At 34.5% G+C, this 7,834-nt stretch overlaps 1 long non-coding RNA gene across 2 annotated transcripts; it reads right to left on the bottom strand.

The window, feature by feature from the left end:
* Window positions 1-4,683: 4,683 nt before the first annotated feature.
* LOC110935475 lies at window positions 4,684-7,411 on the bottom strand. Of its 2 annotated transcripts, XR_004891883.1 has the most exons (3): window positions 7,225-7,411; window positions 6,619-6,704; window positions 4,684-5,231 (listed from the first exon to the last, which is right to left on the bottom strand). It is a non-coding gene; the product is annotated as an uncharacterized LOC110935475 (long non-coding RNA). The 2 variants fall into 2 exon arrangements; XR_004891882.1 differs by lacking the exons at window positions 6,619-6,704; window positions 7,225-7,411 and adding an exon at window positions 6,194-6,612.
* Between the last annotated feature and the right edge of the window lie 423 nt (window positions 7,412-7,834).

The following is a 7,834-nucleotide window of genomic DNA, read 5'->3' as shown; positions in this document are numbered from 1 at the left end:
GAAGGGGTAACTTTGCGGTTTGGCCCTCGGTTATTTACCGATAGGGGCCTCGTGTTATTTACCCGCGTTGTTAAGTCCCTGATTGGTTTATTAATTATTCAGAAAGTCTTAACTTTCATTATTGACGCTTTTAACCCTTCTCATACGAATCTAAGTATAACTCTCTCATTTTAAGACGGAACTTCGCGGAATTTATACAGTATATTCTAGTGAGCGTATAACACTGTTACGAAGCTTTGGGAACGTTAAAGGGTCACTCAGAGGTAATATTAAACATGTTGACACAGTTAACCCCTGTAGCTCGAAATCTCTCACTTTCTTCCGCGTTTCGCTTCCGCACGATCTATGATTTATTCGTTTGAAGGTACAAGCGTTATTTAGGGTTACTATACAGTATATTTACCCTTGTTGACATTTATAACCCTCGAATTTATATACTTTCAAGGTTTGTCAAAATCAGTCCTTTATTTAATATCAATGCCACGTGTAAACAAATGACACGTGTTAACACATTATTGGACACAAAAATTCGAGGTGTTACATTACGACTCTAATGGATCTTAGAATCCATGAAATCATACCAACTCTTTTGAGTTTCAATAGTGTCAAGAACAAGAGTTATGTGTACAAGATGATTATTTTCACCTATGCTACTTTCTATATATTTTAAAAACTCCGAATCTATAATCTTCCGTTATACGCCAAACTCACGCACCTTTGCTTTCCCGTGTAGAAGGACAAGGTGCTCCGAACTAATTCATCTACAAACTTGCTCTCGGAATTTCAAGTCACCACTTGTAAACCGTGAGTATACTCGTATTTCCCCCTTTTTATTTTTACCACTTTTGGGGTGTAACATGTTTACCTATTGAAACTTACACATGAACTTTTGTCTAAACACATGAACATTCCTATAACATGCTTGTATATGTGATGACTTGATACTTTAAATTTGGGTGATTCTTATGTGTTGAACTTATCATTAACTTCGTACGAGCCAAACCTTGACATATGTAGCGCTATAGGATTAACGACCCGCCTCTACTGAAACTTTGGTTATGTCATGAGCAAGTTGCGTTTTCTTGGTTTGATTTGTTATACACATGCCATATTTAATGTTTATCTTGAATCGCATGCTTGCTATGAGGAATTGTTCACACTTTTATCTTATGCTATGTATGTACCAAACTTGTATACTCGCCTTTGCTTTTGCATTGAATTGTATTTTAAACATGTTACAGGTTGATGATGATGAAATGAAAGAGGTAGCACGATGCCTAGATACACACTTTAGACGTTAGGTTTAATATGTTGTATCGAATTTTGGTTATGTTAGTTTGTTATTTTGATTAAACTTGTTGTTATTTGGGATCTTGTATTGATGACTACTTGAAGTTTGGGAAATGAAATTTGGATTATTAAATTATTGTCACAAATAGTGTTATGATGTCTCGAGCAATCTTCACACTTCGTCTCATCCCGATGTTTCCGCCATTGTTTGGGGTGTGACATACACGATAACCATATGTGTTGTTCTCAACACTTTAATCATATTAAACCATTGATATACATGTACTTACCGGATTTGCGATCAAGCCTCGAACCGAACACCAATCTTTATCAAGAGCGTAAGGTTTAAGTCCAAGCATAGCTTTCCCGCCATACTTGAATCTCTTAAACCAAGGCTCTGATACCAACTTGTAACACCCGTTCTTATAAACTAAGGTTTAACGTCTCATTTAGGAAAAACAGTCATGTAATTAAGATTACATATTGTAACACTCTGGTTACTATTTAACGTTTATATATATATATATATATATATATATAAATATATATATATAAATACCAACAATTAGATGTGTAATTAAGTTTACACATACTATGAAAATACGAGTTTATTAAAACTTTTACAAATCATAAGTTATTCAACGAATATCAATGAGAAGTAATCAAAACCCCAACCTCATTTCAAACATTTCAAAAATCTCAACCCAAATTCATCTCTTTCTCTCTCATAAACATTCGATCTTCCCAAAACCCACCGGAGAAGAAAAGGGTCACCGGAGAATATAATCTGACCGGAGAAGAAAGTCTCGCCGGAGAAGAATAAAAAGGTGCTACGGTGAATCGCAAAACAAAATAAAAACAAGGTGCGACGGTGAATCGAAATCCCTAGATATGAGATCAACATTTCAGTTGTTATCGTCCGGTAAAAGTCACCGGAAATGGAAGAAAGCAAGAACCAAGTGCAGAAGCAAGTAAGTTTCATTCGGTTTTTTATCAGTAGGTGTTTTGATCAGTGATGAATTTTGTTTTTTCTGATCGGTAGGTGTTTTGATCGGATAAATGTTGGGTTTTCTGTTTTCTTTCCGATCGATCGGTGTTTTGGTCCGATCGGTGTGTGATTTGATCAGTGGTGATTTTTGTTTTGAATGAGACTAGAAAGTGTTAATGTTGGTTTTTATGATTTTTTCCAATCGGTAGGTGTTTTTTGGTAGAAACTGTCTCGGGTTAATGTTGGTTGAATGAGACTAGGAAGTGTTAGTTATTTTGAGTAGAAACTGTCTCGGGTTACTTTTTTTTTTTTTTGGATTGCAAACTTGCTAACTGCACGTTAAAACTATTGATTTGTAACAATAATTTGGTGGTTCGGCCGTGTATGGGATTGATTTGTAACAATAATTTGGTGGTTCGGCCGCGTATGGGTAGGTTAAAGTTACGTGGCGGGAACGTATGGGTAGGTTAAAGTTACGTGGCGGGAACATCAGCGAGTTCAAGAGGTAGGTGTTTTATCGAAATTAGGTAACATGTGTTAAACCTACCTTGTTTTTATCGAAAACAAATTAGGTAAACCTGTCATATTAGGGTTCGATGTGTTAAACCTACCTTGTTTTTATCGAAAACAAGTTACGTCTTATTAGGGTTCGATGTGTTAAACATATGTAAACATATTATCGGTGTTAAACCCGTCTTATTTTTATCAAATTAGGTAACATGTGTTAAACCTGTCTTATATTTTTATCAAAAACATATTAGGTAACATGTTTTAGACCTGCCTTGTTTTTTGTCAAAAACAAATTAGGTAAACCTCTGCCATTAAGGTACAAGTCTAAGGGCTCAAAAGCATATAAATATATTAGCGTAACATGTGTTAAACCTATCTGATATTAGGGTACAAGTCAACGGACTCAAAAGCATATAAACATATTAGCGTAACATGTGTTAAACCTTCTTATTAAGGTACCATGTGTTAAACCTCCCTGATTAGGTAAACATATTAGTGTAACATGTGTTAAACCTGTCTCATTTTTATCAAATGATGTAACATGTGTTAAACCTGTCTTATTACTATGTGTTAAACCTCTCCTATTAGGTAAACATGTTAGTGTAACATGTGTTACACCTGTCTTATTTTTATCAAATTATGTAACATGTGTTAAACCTGTATTATTTTTATCAGATTAGTTAACATGTGTTAAGCTCTCATATTTTTTCCAAGTTATCTAACAAGTGTTAAACTTGTCTTATTTTTATAAAAATAGGTAACATATGTTAAACCTGAATTTATTTTATCAAAAACATATTAGGTAACCTGTTTTATTTTTATGAAATTAAATAACATGTGTTAAACCTATTTTATTTGCAGCAACAAAGAGAGTAACAAGATCGCAAACTGGTAAGATACCGAAAAAGCGAAAGAAAGTAGACAAAAACCCACGATGAATGGGATGAAGAAAGAGAAGAAGCTGAAGGGGAGGTCATGTATAGGTTGAGGAAAAAGTCAAAGCGTGATAATTGGCCAGGGATTAGAACGAGATCATCACCAATCCAACTGGCCCGATGCATTAAAGTGTTGTCGTTCGAACAAAGAATGGCAGTAAAAGAAATGGGATTTGGTTTTTGTAACTATCGTAGTCACCACGAATTTTGTTTATTTTAAATTATGGCCATAACCCAAAATACAATATGACCATTCTGGTCTTCTCTGTAATATGTTGTAACTATCGTAGTCACCATGAATTTTGTTTATTTTAAACAGTTATGGTGGGAAATGTATTTGGTTACCACTTATCAGTTAACATGTGTTATTAGTTAACATGTATTATTAGCTACCAATTGTAAGAAAAGTAGTAGACGAGCATTGGGTGGTGAACATACTGTTTCAATTGTAACATGTGTTACTCATTAACAAGTGTAACGTGTGTTACACAGGATGAAGTAGAAAACAAGGTACATACCTTTACTGTTACTTGAAAACAATAAGCAATTGTAACATGTGTTACACATCTTACGTAAGTATATGCAGTACATGGTGGAACATGTAAGTAACATGTGTTACATAGATGTAGTGAATAAAAAACAAGGCACATATATGGTGAATAACATACGTATAGATGTAACACGAGTATATGCACCACAAAGGCATACGCATGTTAGATGTGTGTATGAAACACACTTGGTATATATAAAACACTTAGTATATGTAACGTGTATACATCCAAACATGCTAGTACATGTGATTTGTAACTGTAACACCCGTTCTTATAAACTAAGGTTTAACGTCTCATTTAGGAAAAACAGTCATGTAATTAAGATTACATATTGTAACACTCTGGTTACTATTTAACGTTTATATATATATATATATATATATATATATATATATATAAATACCAACAATTAGATGTGTAATTAAGTTTACACATACTATGAAAATACGAGTTTATTAAAACTTTTACAAATCATAAGTTATTCAACATAAGTGATCGAGTTTGTCGTTTAAAAATTTACGACGAGGAAATGTGCGGAAGCATGTATCTTTATCGTGTTCGGTCCTTCGACGAGCTTGATCGTCTTCCGGCATCCAAAAAGAACCTACATTTCATCAACATGAAATGCTTTAGTCATACGGGAAATGTGATAAGTCTAAACAAATCCGGTAATAATAATGGAAGGAAAAAGAATCCCAACGTTAAACTTTTGATCTCAAAACATGGATTTTCAACTGGCCTCCACCGTAACTTACGGTGGCACCGTAAGTTACGTTGGCCCCTGGTGTGACATGCCCCTACCGTAAATCAGTATGGGGCTGCCGTAAAGCCTTCAGCTCCACCGTAACTTACGGTGGCACCGTAAGTTACGGTGGCCCCTGCATTCCAGCTTTCCTATTTTGCCGTTTATTTGCACGAAAACTTTCGTATCTTTCAAACCGCTTATCCCATCTTCACCTACGGTCAAAACCATGTAAATAATTAGTTTTGACACTTTAATAATCGAGTATAAACAAGTTCCGTACTTAACGTAACAAAACAAGAAATTATTTTTGTTTTGTTTTCAGCCCCTTCACCCGGCCGTGTCAAAAAGTCACCCGGCCGTGTCAGTTAACATATATTTTTCACAGCCCAGCCACCCGGCCGTGTCAAAAAGTCACCCGCCCGTGTCAACTCTGCACGTCTATTTTTCATTAGTTCTTACCGAAACGGACATAACTCTCTCGTTTTTAATCCGTTTTATACGATTCTTTTTCCTACGCGTCCTTAATTTAATTCTCCATCATATGGAGTTAAAATCCGACATCCGGATTAATAAAAATTTAAGACTTTTAAGTCTTCGGCTTATTACCATTTTTACCCAAATTTTGACCCGTTCATGAATTCATCTAACAAACTTGATTGTGGCCCTTGTTTCTTTCGTAAACATAATATTATGATTATTTCCTATTGTACAAGGTTCAAATCACGGGTTATTACACATTCTTAACTCGTTTCGCTAATACTTCTATTTCGACCCGTTAAGGGTATTTACGCATTTTGGTCTAGAACTTGTGCTTTTCTTTTGATACTACAATATTTTCCATGTCTAATTAACTAGAAATATTCCACCACAACTTTTTTGTGGTGGATTTAACATATGAACCCCTTTTTCCCAATTTTACCTATCGGTTGGTCATTTTTCCGCAATTAACTATTTCTAGGCGTTCGACCCGCAATTGTTTTTGCCTAGAACTTTTATACACATCTAAGGGTTTCAAACTCATAATATAAGTTTCTAGGCAACCTCTAAGGGTCGTTTACATTGTTTACCTATTAAGGGCTCTTTGGTCACATTTAGTCCTTCATTTTGAAATGAAGGATTTCGGCTAGATGTTAGACCTTCTTGCACTTTTAACTATAAATTCACATATGCGTACCTGGCTCGGATCATAGTATTGACCCGTTTACATACTTCTTGCTTTAAATTTTCTAATTAAAGCAACGCAACACATGTTATTTCCTGAAATCACAAAACTCAACAAGCGATTGTCAATTGTTATTGCCAAATGGTGTTATCCACACCATTTGACCCATTTAGTCTAATTGACCATTTGTCCGTGTTGAGATGGTATTTAATTACCATTTCACCCCTTTTACCTATCCCGGTTTTCTTTGAACTTGTTTTACTTAAAACCGTTTTTAATTATTCGTCATTACATGACTAATTTACCATTTTCCCCTCATTCCAACTCTCATTGAATCGCGTCGGAATATCATATACCAACCACTTAGTAGCATTCATATCATGACTTGAAATTAAGTAACTTTGCAAATAATGTAAAGGGGCGTAAGCTCTACTTACCTCGCATCCGAATACGTTTTCTTCTCGTGCTTGATTCGTTTGACCGCTTCTTTTCCAAGCCTCCACCTAGCTCGTTAGGCGACAAACTATCATTATTCACAAGGTGGTTAGATTAGTCATTTCAATTCACGACTATTCCACCTTACGTATTTAGTCAAACAAGGCAATTACGCGTTTCATTCGTAATCTCAACATATAACATTCACTTAGGCATTTTAAAAAACACCTTGCGGGCATAATTTCTCACAATTTATTAACAAGCTCAATACTTGTCATTTAGCCATGGTTAACATCAACTAAGCATGTTTACATAAATTTTCACATTAACAAAAATCTGAATTTACTTCCTAGAACTCAAATTACACTAGAACCACAATTAAAATTCTAGTGTTTAACATGTTCCTACTACACCCACTTATCACCTTCAATGGTGATTGTGAATTCATAAGAAATAAGCATGATTTCAACATGTGATTGACTAGGGTTTTACTCCTAGACATTATATCATCCCTATTCTATCAAATTAACAAACATGCATCATCAAATTTCAGATTTCCCAAATTCATGAGAATTTCAAGTAGAGGATTTTCATGAATTTTCACATACCTTATGATCTCCTTTCAATGGGGATCACGAATATATGCTCGATTTTCGTTTTGGACTTGATTTGATCCTTCAATTGGTGGTTTTTGATGTGAACTAGGGTTTTGGGGAGCTTGAAGTCGCCCCCTGCCTTCTGATCGAACCCAACAACACAAACAAGTGTTGTGTTTTAATTTTTTTTTTGTTTTATTATTACTAGTTCTCACTTACACAACTTTAGTCCCTCAAGTTTCATTTTTCTTTTGTTTTAACATTTTAACTACTCATAAGTTGTCATTTAACTAGGTTAATGCCAATCCTGGTTAGTTTATTTTACCAATTTTATTTGTAACTAAATACAAATTTAAAAATGTGTATTTTCGGGATGTTACACCCTTCTTATTTTAAATCCACAATCCCTCTTATTAACTAAACCATACATTTCTAGTTAACTTAGCGGGTTTCGGGGATATTTACGACTAAGTTTATTTTAGGTCCCGTTAACTCAGACCTTTTATAAACTTTATTTATCCATAGACCTTTATTTATCTTTTTATTAAATATTAGGTTTATTTACTTAAAATTCCTAATATTCACCGGGTAAATTTTATTACTAATGGTACTTTACCCGTCT

This window comes from Helianthus annuus, chromosome 4, assembly GCF_002127325.2.
Source record: "Helianthus annuus cultivar XRQ/B chromosome 4, HanXRQr2.0-SUNRISE, whole genome shotgun sequence".
NCBI classification, from domain to species: domain Eukaryota; kingdom Viridiplantae; phylum Streptophyta; class Magnoliopsida; order Asterales; family Asteraceae; genus Helianthus; species Helianthus annuus.
The sequence above is the reverse complement of the archived record's forward strand: the minus strand, read 5'-3'. Positions and strand labels throughout refer to the sequence as shown.